This window comes from Pempheris klunzingeri, chromosome 7 (genome assembly GCF_042242105.1).
Source record: "Pempheris klunzingeri isolate RE-2024b chromosome 7, fPemKlu1.hap1, whole genome shotgun sequence".
Lineage (NCBI taxonomy): Eukaryota > Metazoa > Chordata > Actinopteri > Acropomatiformes > Pempheridae > Pempheris > Pempheris klunzingeri.
Window position 1 is genome coordinate 14,809,227 of NC_092018.1, and position 19,288 is coordinate 14,828,514.

The window sequence follows — 19,288 nt, forward strand, 5'->3', positions numbered from 1 at the left end:
GTGGGCAGGAAAACAAAGGCATAAAGCAACACCAGTGATCTGGTGGGAATGGGTGGGTAAATATACTACAGGGCTGATGAGAGAGAGAGTAGAAACAGGTGAGCAGGTGGAGGTGAGAGTCATGTGAGCGGCACAGGTGGGAGAGTCTGGGAGTGTCATGAAGTAACTGTTGAAACGGGCCACACATGTTACACAATAGCACCACATAGAAATGACTTCTGTCAGTTGACGTACATGTTTCAAAGACAGACACATAATTGCACACTTCATACTCTATAGCACATGTTCCAAAATAAAAGAATAGACATAAACAGAATAGAGGCATTCAGTATACAAGGTACCTATAGAACACAATAAGCTTGGTGTCCATGCGTTGTCCGTAATAGTTTTTAAGTGTTGAATTCACACAATCCTCACAATCACAGTCTATTTTTAATAGTTAATAATAATTTTTAACCTATTTAATACAGTCAGATAACCCATGCCTAAAGTAATGAGAGTGTGCCTCATTTTCTTTGTCTAACACATTCCAATGTGTCCTGATATATAGAATAATGACCTCAGTGAGCGAAGAAAAGACCATAAGGTATAGAGGAACGGTGGGTCTATTAAAGCTGAGACTAACAATTTTATTTTTAATTAACCTTTTGATTATTTATAGAAGAAATACAAAGAGCGACATCTTCATGTTGGTTATTTTGTCCTAAAAACAGAGGAGAAACCAGGGTGGATGAATTCACAACAATATGAAAATGAGACATGGAAGAAGCCTCATTGTTTTAATATAATTACATGATGAAGGACCTTAATAATAAATCAGCTAATAGTTTCAACACTACTTTCTACATTAATAATTTGTGGCCATATATAAAAATCTAAATTCATAAAATCTGATCAATTATTCATGAGGAGTCCTGCCAGCTTCTCTCATCAAGCAAAACCTTCAACTTGACTTCACCAACACTAAAATGGAGTGAGGGGGGTGGTTTTATTTTGCAACAACCTTGTTTCTATTTCCCAAAGTACCAGAACTGTGCCCCAAGTAGCTTAATTAAATGTATTTACTTATTTTGGTAATTAACTAGTGTAATTCATTTTCAAAATAGATTTTAAATAGTGTGTATATGTATATATATATGTATATATATATGTGTGTGTATATATATGTATCTATCTATCTATCTCTATATCTATCTATCTATCTATCTATCTATCTATATATATGTGTGTGTGTGTGTGTGTGTGTGTGTGTGTGTGTGTGTGTGTGTATGTATGTATGTATGTATGTATGTATATGTATATGTATATGTATATGTATGTATATGTATATATATATATATATATATGTATGTATATGTACATATATATATATATGTGTGGAATCAAGTTCATGTGAATGCTTTGGTTCACAGAGAGTAATATCAAGCCAAACAGGAAAATTCATAATTATTTTCACACATATTTCACGATAATTTCCCAACCTTTGCATGGGATCTTTAAGCCCTGTGGTGGGAGATGTAGATTCCCTTTGGATTGTAAGAAATCAAACATACATTCACATGTCAAATCTGACTGCATTTACAGGACAGAAGGTGAAGGTGAGCCTGTACATGATTTATTACTGCTGGGATCCCAGTACAACTCATTTCATCTGGAGCTAACTGGAAACCTTGAACACTGACTCTTCTCTCCACCTCTGCGCACACTGCATGGGCTCACAATTTAAATTCCATCAGTCTTTGCTCAATAAAAAATAGAAATCCTGAATTTTTCATCTCAAAATCGATAAATTCATCTGTATTTTTAAACTTTGGGCTCTTTGATTTTTAAGAAATCATTGCTGATGTTTCTGCACTGAACTTTCTAAATGCCAACTGTTTTCTTCCTGTTTACTTGTTGTTAAAGCTGTTTATCTGTAGGGGGCGCCCTTTCATTTATCTGTTGCTGCTGTTGGGTCACGTTCTGCTTTATGTTTCATCTCATTCCCTAAAGCTGATCCTGTGCTGCATTATGATGATACGTTATATCATCTTCCCATCAGCATTAAAGTTTGAAGCAAAGTCTCTCCCTCTGCACCCTTACAGAGCTCATCAACAGGGGTCAGCAGTTCAAAGATGAGTTAATGCTATTGGCTGTCAATGTGTCTGGAGCTGTTGATGGATTTTTTTGTCTGTGTTGAGGTTCACATTTCTGTGCATGAAACCTGTTCATGTCAGGAAGTGTCTCCTCTGTCATCAACAGTGCAGAGAAGGAAAAAAAGAGGAGGGACGGGCGGCAAGGACGGATCACTCAAAGCACCTCAAGGAAGCTTTCTAAAGGTTTATCTTCTAAGCTCAGAGGAAATTAAAAAATAGAGCAGCACAGAAAAGGGATGTGAGAGACAGGTAGAGACAGGATGCAGAAAAATAGAAAACTTATTTAAAAAAAAAATATATATATATATATATAAAGCAATATACCTAAAATCAGGGATTTCCAAAGTGTGGTGCATTATGCTTTGGGATGCATGAGTGGCGTCTAGGGGGAGAAGAAAAATGTAATGATGGTTTATATATCCATGTGTGTCCATATATCGTTTTTTTAAGAAAGTATTTATTTGCAATAATTGTTTCCTTTGTACAATTATTTGTCCTTAATGTGGTGGAATGACAACATTTTACCCCATCTTTTCTCATAACGTGTCTCTGAGCCTGTGCATGTGAGTTGTATTGTATTTTACAATACAAATACAATACAAGTATTGTATTTACTGAAGCTCAAGTTACTCAAGCTAAAACTACAAAAAAAACAGCCCCAAGCCAAGAATAGTTTGCAAGTACAGGGAATTAGTAGCTACTAATTTAACATATGTAAGAGGTGCATAACAATTAAACTGAGCTAGAAAAAAGTAAGTAAATTAATGTGTAATACAAATATATTAGAATACCTAAATGAATACATACACTGATGACATAATATAATGAGATATTATGATACTAAAACCTGTGGCTACTGGAAGTATATGAAAAGAACATAAAAACGTGGTTTTGTTGAAGGTAAATAATTGTGCTACGCTACAAAATGAACCACAGAAAAAGTCCTCTATCATTTCCATTGGAGTGGGCTGTGGTAAAAGAATGGAGGAGGGAAAGAAAGCAAAGCAAAGAGAAAAAGGGAGCATCTTTGGGGATTACCAGGGCATATTCATGGAGGATCATAGTTTATTCTTTTTAAACACGGTTGAATTATTCAACAGTTTGCTCCAGAAATTTTTTATTTTTTAATTTTTTTCGAAAGAGCGCTGGGACACGTAAACCAAGGCCACCGGCAAAACACTCTTAGGTTTAGCTTGGTAACTCTGTGAAGGAAAATACACTAATGCAAACTACAATTAACACACACACACTGAATAAATTCACATATGGCACCATAGACTTCTATAAAACAGAAAACAGGCCAGCCTGAGGACTATTTAATGAACAACAAAATACATTTTTCATCTGAACAAATGAGCTGAATTCCCCAATTAGAAATAAATTGTGTTCGTATGTGTGTGTGTGCCTATGTGTGTACGTGTGTGTTATTCTGAAGCAACAGGCGTGCAGCCTGGCAGACAGATGTGTAAAAACAAACAACAGTGTGTTTAAGACAGCAGGGACGGGACAGGTAGTGCTACGTGACAATACTGGGATTTGCAAAAGACACCTGGAGCTGCCTGTCTCTCTCTCACACTCACACACACACACACACACAGTCCTCGATGATCCCTCAAGGAAGGAACCTCATTTGCTCACCATGGAGACAGAGGAGGTGGAAAAAGACACCCTTGGAAGACTCTTGTGTATGAAAGGCAGCAACAAGACTTCTTGTTCACGTTGTTGTTTGCTTTAAAATTTTGCAAAATCAAAGCCATTTTCAGTTGAGACATTTAGCTAATATGTAATGTGCTTTGGGAGCGATTTTACATAACATGCATTCACACACACACACACACACACACACACAACTCCACAGTTTCTCCAGGAAACACACGTATTTGCACTCACACTCCTCGGGGCTTGCTGTTAATCTTCATATCCTCCCCTTATCATCATTAGGCCCGCCGGAGACCAGTACGATCTGTTGTCCCTATTGATATCAGTCATGAAGATCATCTTGTTCTTCCTCTCAGAGCACACACACACACACACACACACACACACACACACACACACACACACACACACACACACACACACACACACACACACACACACACACACACACACACACACACACACACACACGCTACTCCACAGTTTCTCCAGCAGCAACACTCTAACCATCATGACTGAGCATCTGAAGGGACGGCCGGACTCGACAGATCCTCTAGACGGCTGGTTTAGTGTCACCAGCTGTCTTGGATGCATTAGGTGTCCAGACTGGACCGTCCCCCGGCTGAAATGGCAGCCTCGGCTCAGTCCCCTGGCGAGCTGCACATCGTTAGCCGCCATCTTGGCCCCCTGCGTCCCTCAAAACCAGAGGGAGGCTGCAGACAGGCTGCGTGGAAGTGTGCTAGTTATGATTCATGTTGATGTGAGGCGGTGAAGTTTCGCAGGGAAGGGGAGGCCGGTCGTCATTATTTTTGTTCTGGCTGTGAAGCTCAGAATGACATCACGTGAGCCTGCAAACTTGGTCAGTTTCCGTAAATAAACATGATGGAAAACAAAGTGATTCAGCCCAGTTCATGAACCTTTTTCTCCATTTGCAAAACCAATATTGTTTGTTTGGAATAAACAGAAGCAGAGCTGGATAATGAACATAAGCAGTAACAGACACCACTTGGTTCCCCACTGAAATGTCTCAACGATTATTGGATGGATTGAGTTGGAATTTGGTGCAGACCTTCGTGGTGCTTAGAGGGAGACTTCTAATGCCTTTGATGACTTTTCCTTTAATGCCACCATGAGGTCAGCATTTCTGGTTTCAAGTGTCTCAACTTTAAACCGGAAACTACTATTAGATGGATTGCCAAGCATACATTGTCCTCCAGAGGACAAAATCTTATTATATCATTATTATTATATATTATTTATTATTATAATCTCTTTTGCACCCCCTTAAAGGTAGAATCTGAGATACTGGAGAAACTAATGAGAGTAGCTAGATTTTGAAAGTATCCCACTAAAATTATTACCACCCCCTCCCATCAGGCCATCCTCTAAAACCACTCCACTAACTAACAACTAATGTTCCTGCTGGAGGACGAGGCGCGTTGAGAAGGCTGTCCGCCACCACCGCCGCTGCCGGGTCCCTCATCTGTTCTCAGTTTTTCAGTCTGATAAATAAACTACTCTGTTAAATGTCACAGTCACATAAACATGTCAAGTGATGAACATCACGTTACCTTTTGTGAAGGAATTTTTGGAATCAGGTCACGTGAGCTTCTCTGGGTCGTGGTTGAGTCAGAGGGGGTCACCCTCAGACCAAATTGTGACCTGAAGTTGGAAAAGCCCGTCTCTGTCTTTGGAGCAAAGTTTAGCTGCCTGGTTGTTGTGGGTTGGCTGGCGCCTCCAGATACGTAGTGACGCCCCGTTGTCAGGGTTACTGAGGTTGCAGGTGTGCCGTGCTCCAGACATCACGAGATAGACTGTCTGCTGTTGAGGAAACATGCTGACGGTGATCTGGGGTAACATGAATGGTCATAGTTCTTTGTTTAGATTCCAGGGAGCCAATAGACACTCACACATATTTGTGGTACATGCAGAATGACCACATTTGGAGTAATTTTGGCACACCTAGCAGGGTTAAAAAGACTGATCACAGGAAGCAACCTTCAGAACTGAGGTGGCATCAGGTGGCGTTCATACTGTTTTGCTGCTGTCACCATTCTCTCCGGCTGAGCACCAATAAATATGGCTGTGTAAGATATCAAGGTCTACAGCAGTTTTTCCTCTGTGTCTGAGCTAACCATCTCTGGAGAATTCAATCACACCTGCAGCTTAGAGTCTCCAGTCACTCAGCTCAGAGGCTGAGCTTTGTTTAAGGAAGATAGCTTCATGGAGATATGATTAGCCTTTTAAAGGAGCCCACCTCTGTCTCTCTCTTGTCTTTCGGCTCAGTGGGTGTGTGCTTTGTGCTGGAAACTGTCTCTGAATTTATATTTTGGCCACACTTTCTTTACCATTCTGGTGCAACTAGCTCGCTAGCTTTACCCACTGGGCAGACTCCGGCCATGTGGTCAAATTTAAAATTTGTTCACCACTTTGTTTAAAACCAAACCTATGGCAAAACTAATTTTGTTCCCATCAGCCTCGGTTGTACTCTGTGTTTGGGAGCAACAAGGGACCAGAGACTGATTAAAAAAGAAGTTGCATCAAATTAATAAACAGCAATAAGAGGATGTTTGGTGTGAGTATATAGAGAGCCACCTAGATGAACACTAAATTCAGTGCTTGCGCAGCAGAGCCGTATGCTTGGTCAGAAAGTTGACTCCTCCGGAGCCCTGGAGGATTTCATCCAGCCCCTGGTAATGTTGTTATGACGGCTGAGCTAATGCAGCATCCTGTCATGTTGTTGTGCAGCTGTGTCCCTCAGGAACAGTTGTGTATTTGCGTGTGTGTGTGTTCAGAGGATCTCACCGATGAAGGGTCGAGGAAGGAGGGGGGGTTATTACAGTACATTAAGAGAGGGATTATACTGACCGTGCTGACATCAACATGTTAGCTAATTGACAAATGGGAGGGGGGGGTATACATTCTGTTTACCAAATCCTCTTTGGGCTCAGACTGAATAAAACACTTAACGGGTGAACGAATGTCTACAAGCACATACTCATAGACACTTAGACACAGGCAAGGATTAGAGGGCTTCATGGCTCAGAAAAGTTGTACATGACCTGCAGCTTTCAATTAAAAACCCAAGATGGGCCTGAATAGATTCTCAGGAAATGGACCTCAATTGTACCGGGATAGTGTTTGAATATCAGGTCATCCAAACTATTAAAATATGTGATTGCAAAAAAAATAAATAGTTTATCTGCTGTTCTCAGGTTCATTTTGGTGTTAGACGAGTATAAAGTTTCTCTCTTGGTGCCCACAGGGAATACAAAATGGTTTTCAGTGATTTATAATAAACAAAAACTCAGTACCTGGCCAAAATACAGATTTTTAAATTAATCATGGAACTTTTTTGGCTTTTGCTTGCCTGGCGAAGTGCCCAGTCACACTGAAAATTGGCAAAGTCAAATTAATTTGTGCACCCTTGTGGAACAGGTGGTGTAGCTTCCTCACACAGTGATGACTTGCGAATTGATGGTTTGCAATTGGTCAACAAATTTGTGTTTTTGGAGTTCAAACATTAAAACTAGACAGAAGCAAAGTAGAAATATATACTTAATTATACTAAAGTATGAATTTAGTCTACATGAGCAAAACCGACTGAAAATAATTGATTTGGATTTTAAATTTACTGTAAATGCTGGTTGCTGTAAATATTCCTCATCTCCTGTAAAATCCTCCATAAATTTGCCAGCTGTAATCATTTTCTTTTTGAAAGTTTCACCTGATGTCCAACTTGGGTTTCTTCCTCTGGTGTTTGGTAGGTCAAGTTTGTCCAAAGACTGGTATCATGGCCGTGAGTCAGTGTCAGCGGGTGTTAGTGCAGCCTTCACCTGGTTGAAGCGCACTAAATAAATCTGAAGAGTAATTTGTGCTACAAGGAGCAACAAGTTGACAGTCGATTTGTGGGTCACGTACTCAAGGCCAAGGCTCACAGCAGCCGTATCGCTGTTACAATACGACTCATGTAAAATTCATAGATGATGTCAAGTCAGACTAACAACCTCTTCTCCACCCTGTCCTTCATACTCTCCTCTCCTCTGCTTTTCCCTATTTTCTTTTCCTCCTTTTGTTTTTCCGCTTTTGTCTCATTTCCTCACACCTCTCCTTTTCTTGTCCAGTTCGTCTCCTCTCCTCTTATCACCTTCTCCTCTGTTCCTCTCTCACCTCTTCGTTTTTGCTCCCTCGCATTCCCTCTCTTCTGTCTTCATTTCCTCTCTCCTCCCATTTTTTCCTTCCCTCTCATTCAGCCACAAAGGCTCAGAGGAGCGTCATAGTGGAGCATCTCCAAGCTCAGGGCTCCAGACACAACACACCCTATCCACCCTGCTGGGGCAGAGGGACGAGGCGGACAGACAGAATTAAGCGTGAACATAAACAACAATAATATGATGCTGAAACTGGCAAGCTCATTAGGCTCATCTCTTTATGAGCTGCTGCTTTATATTTTTAAGTTCTCTAGTGAGCTCAAAATTCAACCCAAAAGGCAGGTCCTCTTAAAGTCACTATATGTAGAAGTGATTAATTCTGTCTGATTAAATATGTTTTCATTTAGTGAAAAACGAACCCAATCCTGGTAAAGCCCAGAGTAGTTCTTGTGTAGCTTTCAGCTCTTAAAAAGGTTCCCTGTCACATTTTTGACCACCAGGAGTGCTATGGTTTTTGTTTTGCAGAGCACAGTTTTGCATGTGCACAAGATGCATGATCATAAAAGTGTGGACGATGCAGCAAACATTCCTGCCAACTTTCCATGCAATTATTTTGATGAACAGGCGGTGGCAGTGAAGCGGCGAAGAGACAGAGTACAAGCGAGCAAACACGGACATCCACGCTGCACAATTAAAAATATTGAAAAACTTTATTTTGCAGGCGTAATTAATAAGGAAATATGATCAGTGCAGTTACTAGACCTCTGATGTGATCGTGGCTCAGATCTGTGGTGGGTTGGGGTGGGTGCCAAAGTTTGCTTTTAAATAGTAGCACTGGTACCATCTATCAAACTATCAAGGTCACACAGTTTCCATTACGACAGACAGTGGCTTAAAGAACAATAAAAAAAATGATTGAATCATCAACTAGCAAAATGTGGAAGTCCTTGTTAAATCTACTTCTTCTCCTGGCGGATCTCTACTATTGTCACCTCTAACTGGAAGAGGTGAAATTCCCCAAAAAACAACTAAAAGAAAATAAATACCTGTATGCAAAAAAAGGGAAACACTCACTCAAAGCTCATTAACCTCAGTGGTGAAGCAGACCTACAGTGTTTGATCAAGTGCAGGATAAAGAGAAGAAAAAGAAGCTGCAAGCAGCTGCTCAGCCTTTAAACTCAGTCAGTCTCTGGTCGGCTGCCAGTGGATCAGCTCCAGGTTTCGTCCCCTAAGGACGTCACAGAGCATCATCCCGTCTGTCATGTTTCCAGCTTTGGGAGTGAATGATCCTTGTTCACAAATATTGTTTGAAAAAAGCAGTTTTAGCCCAAACTGCTGAGTATCCACCATGGATGCAAATCTGAAGATCATTATTCAGTCAAATTATCAGAATAAGGATGCAGCAGCTCCTCGTCAGTGGAGCAGGAAAAGAGAGCTGGGTGGGTCTTTGTTCATGTAAAAAGGCCCTTGAATCTTCTCTGTGCTCGTAATAAAGAAAATATTTATGAATGCAGAAATGATGGTGGCTTCAAGAAATAAGGAAAAAAATAAAACAAATAAATGTCTGTTTATGTCATTTGAGATCTTTGTACAAATAGTGACATTAATTTATTTGGGCTCGATTTGTAACATTTAAGACATTTAACATTAAACATTTTAGACACCCCAACAACAAACTATATGAATGTAGCAGCAAAATAATGATGTTCTCGGCTGAACTAACTTTGAACTAGGAAGATTTTTAAAAACGAAACATCTTATAATAAATAATATATAATATAAAATTAATACAATTTCAAACAGGAGGAGACATCTCAGTGGCAGATATTTCGATCCCTCGGTTAAAAGAAACCCTGTCCTCATGGAGAATGTTATTTTATGATTTGGACTAACTCACTTTCAACTTTAAATTGTTTTGTACTTGCTAGTCAGTAATTCTCTGTGTTTTATCAGACTTGAAATTAATAGACACCTTAAAAAGCCAACATGGTTAACAAGGAGTTTATGTAAGAGGGATGTCAGATTTCAGTTTTCGCAGGTTAACTCTGGTATGAAAACACACAACTGGCACACTGACAGACAGAAAGGTGTACTAAACAAACTTAAGTCTTCACATTTAATCCCACAGCTGAAAAGTACAAAAACAAGATCCACCTCCTCTAACAAAATCCAAAAACAAAATCTAAAAACATGCATTAATCAAAAGAAAGGAAAGGCTCCAAATGTACAATATTGGATTCTTGAATCTCTGGGATTGTTTCAATTTTTTAAGACTGACAGTTTCCACACTGTTAGAAAGAAGTATTGATATCTGCAGCTGCACTGACTGAGAACAACAGAACATCCCACAATAAATCATTTCACACTTCCACATACTTGAGGTTGAACACACATGATCACCAAAACCCAAGTGGCTGCATTTTCCTTAATGGACCATGTTTTCAATCAGTCTCTTCACATATATGTGCACCCCTCTGCTGCAGATCTCCTTCAGTGGTTCCCTTTTAGTGCCGCCCAGATGTTACTATTTCCTGTTTTCACTGTGAATTATGAGTCTGTAATTTATGGCATTTTAACAGATTATAAGCTTAAACTCATCTCATTTTTTAAAAGATCTGAGAAAAGGGCAAATGGGACCACATCTGACCTTTACCATGAAGTGTGCTCTAAAGTTAGTTGTGTTTACTCTTGAAAGCAGGGCTGGTGTTTGCACTTTTGGGGTCCAGTGAGGTTTTGCTTTGGGAGCCTCGTCCTCATCTTAAGAAATCAATCATTTCTCATAGCTTCCTCTTACTGTAAATGGCATTTCATTCGCTTGGGTGGTGTGACAGCGTGAGAAGCGCCTGTGTGAAAGATGAAAACCCTAAAAAACAAAGATCAGCAAACATTGATGTTCCTCGTCTGCGGTGACGATGAGCAGAGGGAAGTGAAAACTGAGCAAACTGGCACAAGAGTGACGTCTCAGCGCAAATATAACAAAAATATTGTTCCAGCAAGGCAAAGCAAAGAGGCAGGAAGTTCTACGTTTCTTTTAAGATTTTATCAAGAAGTTTTTTAAACAAAGTTTTTCAATTTTGGCAACACCATGTAGTGTAATTAAAAATGTGCCCTGTGGAGATTTCTTGTTAATAAATAAGTTTCTTTCAGTTTTGTTGGTGAAGTTGGGGTGAGGGTCTAACAAAAAGGTGCAGAATGCATCGCCTTCTACATAAGACTAGGCTAGTAGGAATATGTATTTTGTGTTGTATGCATACATGATTGTCCTCATGTAATTGGCCCCCTGAAAAAAAACTAACCAAAAAATGGGGACCCACACATAAAAACATTGCTCCTCAGCACTACAAGAGGTCAAAAACTCTACAGGGTACCTTTAACATCTGGCAGTTGACAACACTGACCAACACTGGTATGTCTGTGTATTGTCTATGTAAAATTAGCATTTCATTGCTGCGTTCCACCTAAAATGGCATTTCTAATCTTTTTTTTTAATGACTTAATTTTTCTGTGTGGACCTTGTTTAATTTTTTCAGCCACTTTGCTGATTAAGAGGGCAATGACATGCGACCAGGGCTCCCACATGGATACATAGAGCCCCCAGTTGATTTTATTTTTTGGGCTTTCTGGTAAAACTGAGTTCTGACTGATGGCGTGCATGGATGACCGACTACAGCAGCATCAACACCAGAACAACAAGGTGTATCTGAAAAAAATACATCAGTTTTTACCACATCTCTCTCTTTTTTCCCTTTTTTTTTTTTTTGTTTGCCAGTGTCACCACCTCCAATGCAAAAAAAAAAATCATCCGTCTCAAAATACTGGAAATGTTCAGTAAAACAGGTAGATGAAAACACCAAAATGACAATCTGACAAAGGCTTGAATTCTGGATGAGGAGCATTTATAAACTGGTGCTGATGACTGATGGGAAGCAAGTGAGGAAGGACAGGTGAGGTCAGTAAAACATGGAATGAGCAGGAGTCAATGGAGTCAAACATTTCAGTAACTGGATGAAATAGTGGAAAAAGATGGACAACAGCTTGTAAGAGCAGGTAAAACTTCTTGCTGTGAAGTGTTGCTCACTGAGATGTGGCATCTTTTTGGTCTCTTACCTCTTTCTTCACTTGTGTCATTTCCTTGTTTTGGTCTCACTATGTTACACTCACCGACAGGCCGCCAAACCCTCACCTGTGATGTGTGTGTGTCTGTATAGATGTGTGTATTCGTGTGTCTGAGCAGCTACACTCCCACCGCGGGCCTTTACGCTCAGTTCTGAATCTCTGCTTGAATCTCTCTTTTTCTTTTTTGGATGGTGGTTCATATCTATTCCGGGATGTAGCACATATTTCCTACCAACATGCACTGACAGTGATGTCAAGAAGACACGTGTGTGCTAGTGTGTGTGTGTGCTGAGTCGGTGTAACAAAAGGTGTCAGCTGATTTTGTAACTGCAGTTATTTTGCTTGTTTTTGTACTTATTTTTAGTTAAGGAAGAAAATATGATCCCAGTTGTGACTGAGCTGAGGTGTACAAATACAAATTCATACAGGTCAAACACCAGTCTAGACAACATACACATTTACAACATACTTTTAACCAATTTAACCAAACCCTGATCTGTTCCAAACATGACTCAGTGTGTGAAAATGTATTTTCTGCCAACAATGTCTCTTTTGCTCTCCTGAGAAGCCATTTACATCCTGCTCTCATGGCAGGTAATTAGTCTGAGACTCTGAGACTTTGGTACATGTGCACAGACGCACTTACATTAACCCTGCTGCTGAGGTTTTATTTAAAATGCATCGTGTCAGCAGTTGGTTTAAAAAGAGAAAAGGAAAAATCACAGGAGGTTGCAGATTTCTGTCTTATGTCACTTGAAGCCACAGAGACCGAGGGAAAACAGTGCTGTATTTTACATTTTTTGAAGGCCCGTCCATTTTCAGGTGGTGACATTTTCAGATTCAAAACATCAAATAATTTCAGTTTAATTAGTTTGTGGCAATCAGAGTTAAAGGTGAATTCAGACATATGAATTCAAGCCCTTGAACACTTGAACATTGCCGACTTTTGAAGGACAGAACCAGATATGTAGGAAGCCATCTCATTACACTATATTGCTCCACCAATAACGCTTTACTCTTTGCATCGGCTTATAATGTCCTATATTACTCATTACTTGATACCCTTTTCATTTTATTATTATTACTTAACTTTACTCCCAGCAAATAGTAATTCATTACACTACTTGGTATATATATTTGTTTTAGATACACCCACAAAATTGATAATTGTGTCTTTTCTCCACAAAATTCAGACTTTGCTCAGCATGATTTCAGCTAGCAGTGTTTTTCTGCAGCCTATGAATCCATAAAGTTTTAGATGCATGGATGTATTATTAGAATTAGATGCAGCATTTCTGTTCTGGTATAAAAATCTCCCAGATCTTCTGCATTATTGGGCGTGCAGAGACATTAGAGACTTCCACCGATCGAACGGCAAACCTCCGGTTAGCGCTCTGCTAGGAGGGGATGAAAGGGGATGAAATTATCGTGCAGCTCCACCAGACTTGCCAAATATTATCTGACAGAATGGATCAAACTTATTATGAAACATTTTGTTGGGGTTGTGATAAAAATAAATAAATAAAAATTGTAACCACCATTTTACAGAAGGCTCTTTCACACTCTTTCTATAGCAAAGAGTCTTTTTGGGCCCCTTAGCATGATGTGACACACCTCATTGTTGTATAATTACACAGTTTAGACACTTTGAAAATTTGCTTCAAAGCCTGGTGTACTTACTAGCGGCCTGGGTCAGGGAACAGTGTGCAACACTCTCATCTCACCTGCTCATTTCCAGTTGCTGAACGAAAGTGCTTCCATCTTCCCAGCTGGCCTGCTAAATTGGTGTTGCCAGTGTGCACTGAGCATGTGTGAGCATTAAGTGAATATATCCACGGGATGTGAATTTCCCTCTTTTGGTTTACTGGAGGATTACGTGGCAACAAAATTGTAAAAATAAAGTTATAATGAACTATTTTCAGGGGTAAATATACTATTACTGACATTTATTAATAATTTCACTACTTAATGAGGAAAGTAATATTACTTCTATATAAAAAAGGTCTACACCAATGTACGTTTAATCCAATGTCACAAGGAGCTGTAGCCCAGAGATTCATTTTTCAAGTCTTTTAGACATTTTGTAGTGTCCATACAAAATGATCAGCTTTGATTAGAATGAATGGGGAGCCATTTTGACAACACACTGCATTTATGTTTCCTAATGCATCCTGCTTCCCACCACAGCTGTGGAATTTCACCTTTCAAGTAGGGAGGTACCAGGTTGGAAAAGGGACAAAAGCAAACCTCATTATAAACACAAGGTTCAAAGAAAATACAAAACTAATGCAATAAGCCCCTAGCACCAACAATACCTCAAATTATCCCCTAAAAACATATAAGAAGCACTTTTCATCTTCAAAGATGAGAAATCAGCCCACATGAAACGACACAGTCTCTCCTTCATGTTGATTCTGGCTCTGTTTAAATTGCTGGAGTCTCCTCAAGACCTTAAGAGTGGGAGATGAAGGCTGAATACGATCCTCTCATTGGGTCACTTCACCGTACTATTGCTGCTCTTTTAGCTCCTCAGCCCAGACACACAGACCGCACACATCAAGACCACAAAGGCTTTGACGTCCCAGCTGGCGACTGTTGGCTAATTAGCCGCTGTTCTGGTTTGGCCTGTTGCAGCTAAATGAGCGGCTAATGAACCCCGTTTGTCCTTCTGCAACTTCTGAAGAGAGCTGAGAGTCATGGCGGACGGCACACGGAGAGCGTCGTGGCTCCAGCAGTGAGCAAATGTTCACAGAGCAGGTTTTCAGTGCAGAGCGAGCAGCTGTTTATCTCTGTTCTGTAAATACACACGTCTGAAATGCAGATTAAGTTGGTGCAAAGTAAATGAACATGATGAGGCTTAACAGTGCTCTGACATTTCATTAAAAACCTTCACTGGATTCACAGTTGACTGTTTGTTCGAAACAGGAAAGAAACAGCTGTAAAGTCCGCTGTTAGAAAGCTTAGAAACAATAATAGTAATAATAATAAAAATGTAGTTTTCTTATCAACGGTACAAAATGTGAAGTGAAATGTTATTACTAACAAATACAGTGAAGGAAGACTTTGCTGCTTGTTACAAAAAGGCCCACGCAGCAAAAGAGACACGTCTGAGTGGTCGTACCATTGCTACATATATTTACACCCAAAAAAATTATCACTATAAGCCACTGAGTCCCCTCTACAGTCCAAATTATTACTCACTCTGAAGCCAAGAGAGGAGCTGATAAAGATGTAAAGCCACGTTTCAAAAGGTAAGACTCTTTTTACACCCTTGCACTCAAAAAGAAGAACGGTTGGTGGAGAAGCTGAGGTTGGTGCTGGAGAGGTCATTGATTTCAGTAACAGACGTAGTTTTCAGCCAGTGGCATCTTTGAAAAATGTGAAAACAGCAAAGGCAATGCAGCTCACTAAGTTACAAAGCCATTTTCACAGCATTTAGATGTATCGCTAACCAGCCTGAAACACAACAAGAGATCCTAAGAAGTCATTTTACCAACCAATTTTTCGATATATGAAAAAAAAAAAGGTGAGATCCAAGTACAGATTAACTAAAGGTTTTAACATGATGAAAAGCAGATTTGATATGTTTTTATGTCCTCGTGATACCAACTTGGATACACTTTTTCATAGTTTGAGGCTTTTTCACCACAGTTTTGGAAGCCGTCATGGCAGGTTTCCTCCCGCGCTCACACCTCTGCAGGTTTCCTCGTGGTCTGTGTTGTGCTATGTAGCTCACATCGGTGGAGCGGAGACGCAGAAGCGGAGTGCACGGCTTTGTAGTCAGAGGGAGCTTCTTCCTGTCCTGCATTATTAATACCTGATGTTCACAGTTGACCTGGCGCTCGCACACTTCCCTCGCTGGGCCATGAATGGAGGAGTGGGAGTTTGTGTGTGAGGCAGAGAATTAAAGTAGTGCTACAACCTCCAGGATGGACTCACCACGTCCAGTTCATCGCATTAAATGTCTCCTTTTGGAGGCAAATTGCTTAATTCTTATCAGTGAGGTGCTACAGTGCTAATAGCTGTTCGTTCTGTACAACACAGTTTGCAATTTGTTCTCGATAATCTGCCTTAGTTCGGATAGAATTGGCGGTTCATTATTTCCTTAAATGAGACCGGTTTTATCCAAATACTCAGCCACTGGAAAAACAGGAATGTAATATAGATAATTTACCCTGAAAAGAAATAGTCAGAGCGGAGTGGGACTGAGCGATTCGTCACAAAGCCCTGTGAGAAAACTTCACTGACAACCATATAATGAGCCTCTGTGAGGATCTCCCACCATTTTATTGTGTCTTTATCTGCTCTCTCTAAACTGGGAGGGTGAAAAGAAGAAAAAAAAATAAAGGGGCTGCAGGTTCGGAGCAAATTACCCATGCTTATTTATTCAGAGATGTCGCCTCATAGAGCAACCAACCCCCTGGGTCTTCTCACAGGCCCGAGCGAGCGCCAAATCGCTTTGCTGCTTGGAAGGAGAGAAAAACAAGAGGGAATAAAAGGGGGTGAAGAGAGAGGGGAAATAAAAGGTGGTGTTTTCCAAGAAGTTGTGAAAAGAAGAGGGTTGAGGCGACAGATAAGACGAGGGAGATTACAGGTGGGGGTCAGCGGGGAGGTCAAGAGAGAGACGGCTAAAGAGAAGAGAGGGGACAGAGAGACAGGATGGAGATGAAGACACAAAAGGGAGGATGACAAAAAGGAGAGGAAAACACTTTTTTTCAGGGGGGGGGGCGATCAGAGTGAGAGTTAACTCGAGCCTCGCAGGGAGGGAAACGAGAAGAGAGAGACAGGGGGAAGGTGGTGGTGGTGGTGGGGAGGGTGGAAACTAACAAGGGAGGAGGTGAGGAGGGGCGGAGGGCTGGTTGTGCGTCTCCCGGGGGTCTCAGAGGGAGAGGAAGATGGCTCGGCGAGTGCACCCCCCGCAGAGAAACTCAACAGGGGGTCAGCTTTTTGTTTTGGAGAGAAAAAAAAGAAAAAGAAAAAACCTCTTCACCACCCTCGACAGTAACATGGTGATAACAGAGGCTCATACACTTCATATTTCAGCCGGTGGGGGGGCTTTGTTCAGAGAGATGGGGGGGCTTCTAATTCAGTCACTCATCTTCCACCCCCACAGTCTCTCTTATACACACACCCTGCCCACCTACCTACATAAGATTTAACTTGCATTCACAAATATAAATGCACACTGTTTGGACAGGGACGGGTTCCCGTTGTTTTGGCAGAGCACACCAACACGTCAGATTTGAAATTAAACACTAAGTGCGTTTCAGTGTTCCTGCTTTTAGGCACATTGTTTTTAATGCAACTTGCAGATTACAAAAAAAAAACTGTGTAAATGCCAGAATTTAGAACAATAGTGAATAAATTAATGACATAATTCAAATGTGATTAAAATTTGTGCTACATTCTGATGGAAACCTTGCTGAATACTCAATTCACTACAAATCCTGGGAGTGTAACTGCTCTGGGGTCATAAAGCTGAGATGATCTGATGGTTTGATGTGGGAGAGTTTGGACTTTCACACTAGAGGCTGGGATTCATGTCACTGACACCAAAAGACTTAAATTGAGGGAAAGGTCAGTGTTTTCAGTCACCAGACCAAGTATTTGATATTTTCCTTAAAAACAACAAATCCCATGAACAGGCCAAAACCAACAATGACTTGATCCTGTTAACCAACATTGTCTGTGTATCCAAAGCATGATTTATCTTTTTCCTCTGAGCCATAGAGCTCCATTGTTGCCCCCCAAACTATTAGAAACACATCAATGAGCCACACTATTGCACTATTGCACTATTGCACTATTCCCCCCCCCCCCACACACACACACACACACAATGACCTGCTGCCCCATACACTCAACAGAGCACCAAATGTGGATGCACCATTTACTCCTGTTACATTAGAGCGACAGTGCAGGTACATCCCCTATGAAAGTTGCTTTGTTGTGGTGATAAAATTTTATTTGGCTAATGCTTTGTTAGCTGTATATGAAATTAATTGTTAGGAGGCAGGGTTGAATATGAGGTTAAAGTACTAATTTTCAGCTTTAAGGGCATTTGAGGATGTTTATATCCATATTTGGTGAACAGTAGGACTCATAGCCCTTCTTACCCTCGGGGGTGTAATGTATTAAAAAAAAAAGGTTACAGTCCTTGGATGTGGATGTAAACACAGTCGAATTAAAGCTAAAAGTTAGTATTTTAACCTCCTAGTCTTTAATTTCAACCCCAGTGTGCTGCAGTAAATTGCCAAAACAAAAGAGTCCAAATACTTCAGGAGACTGTGCTGTTTATTAATGCACACCCACAAAAACTCCCCCTCTGCTCGGCCTCCTGAGGAGCACTTTAATGTGGATCTGGAGCAGATTAGCAGGCTAAAGCTAAATTCTGTAATCGCTGTCATGGGCTTAAACAAAACTGAGTAGGGGTCTCCTCAAGGTTAAACTGATTGCTGTCTTTTTCGATTACCTATCAGTGTTCATTCAGGCGCTCGGCTTTTTCTTCTCTGCCTCCATTTTATTGTAATATGTTTGGGTATTGATTTACATTGCAAATTTGGCAAATGTGCGTAAAAGTCTCCTTTTTAAATCAGGTCATTTTGTCAGTTATTGAGTCCTTAGTCTTCTTTTTTTAACAAGGGACATTGAGAATATTTCATTCTGTCTTTTAACAACGTGTCAATTTATTTTTACAGATTTTGATCATTTCAAGATAGAGAGATACAGAAATGACTGGGTGAGATGAAGATTTTTGCAAAATGGTCGCTAAAGACTCGTAGAAAGAAACCGGAGGGTTTTGGCTACATTAGTTATTTAGTTCACTATTCATGCAATGGTTCTCTGACTCTTAACATCATGACATTTACAAAAAACTTTAGTCAAGAGCTGAAGAGTCACGCTCAGTGACCATTAATAAGCAGTTTGTCCCTGAAAAGTGAAAAGATACCTTTCTCTCTCTTCGCCTACTGCCTCGCTATTCAATTAAATGTCTTTGTAGATTCAAAGGCAGGAAAAAAAAATGGAAAGTGTAAAAAGATGACTTTTTTTTACTGATATGAAGTCAAACAAAAAGCAACAGCTCACAGGAAGAAGACCATCTGAGATGTCAGGGTTGTTTTGTTGCCTTTGCGCTGTGTTTTGCCTGCTCTCTGTAACTTATTCATGATTCAGGGGACTCGAACAGTGAAGTGAAGGGGCAACATGAGGAGGAGAGGCAGCAGAAGA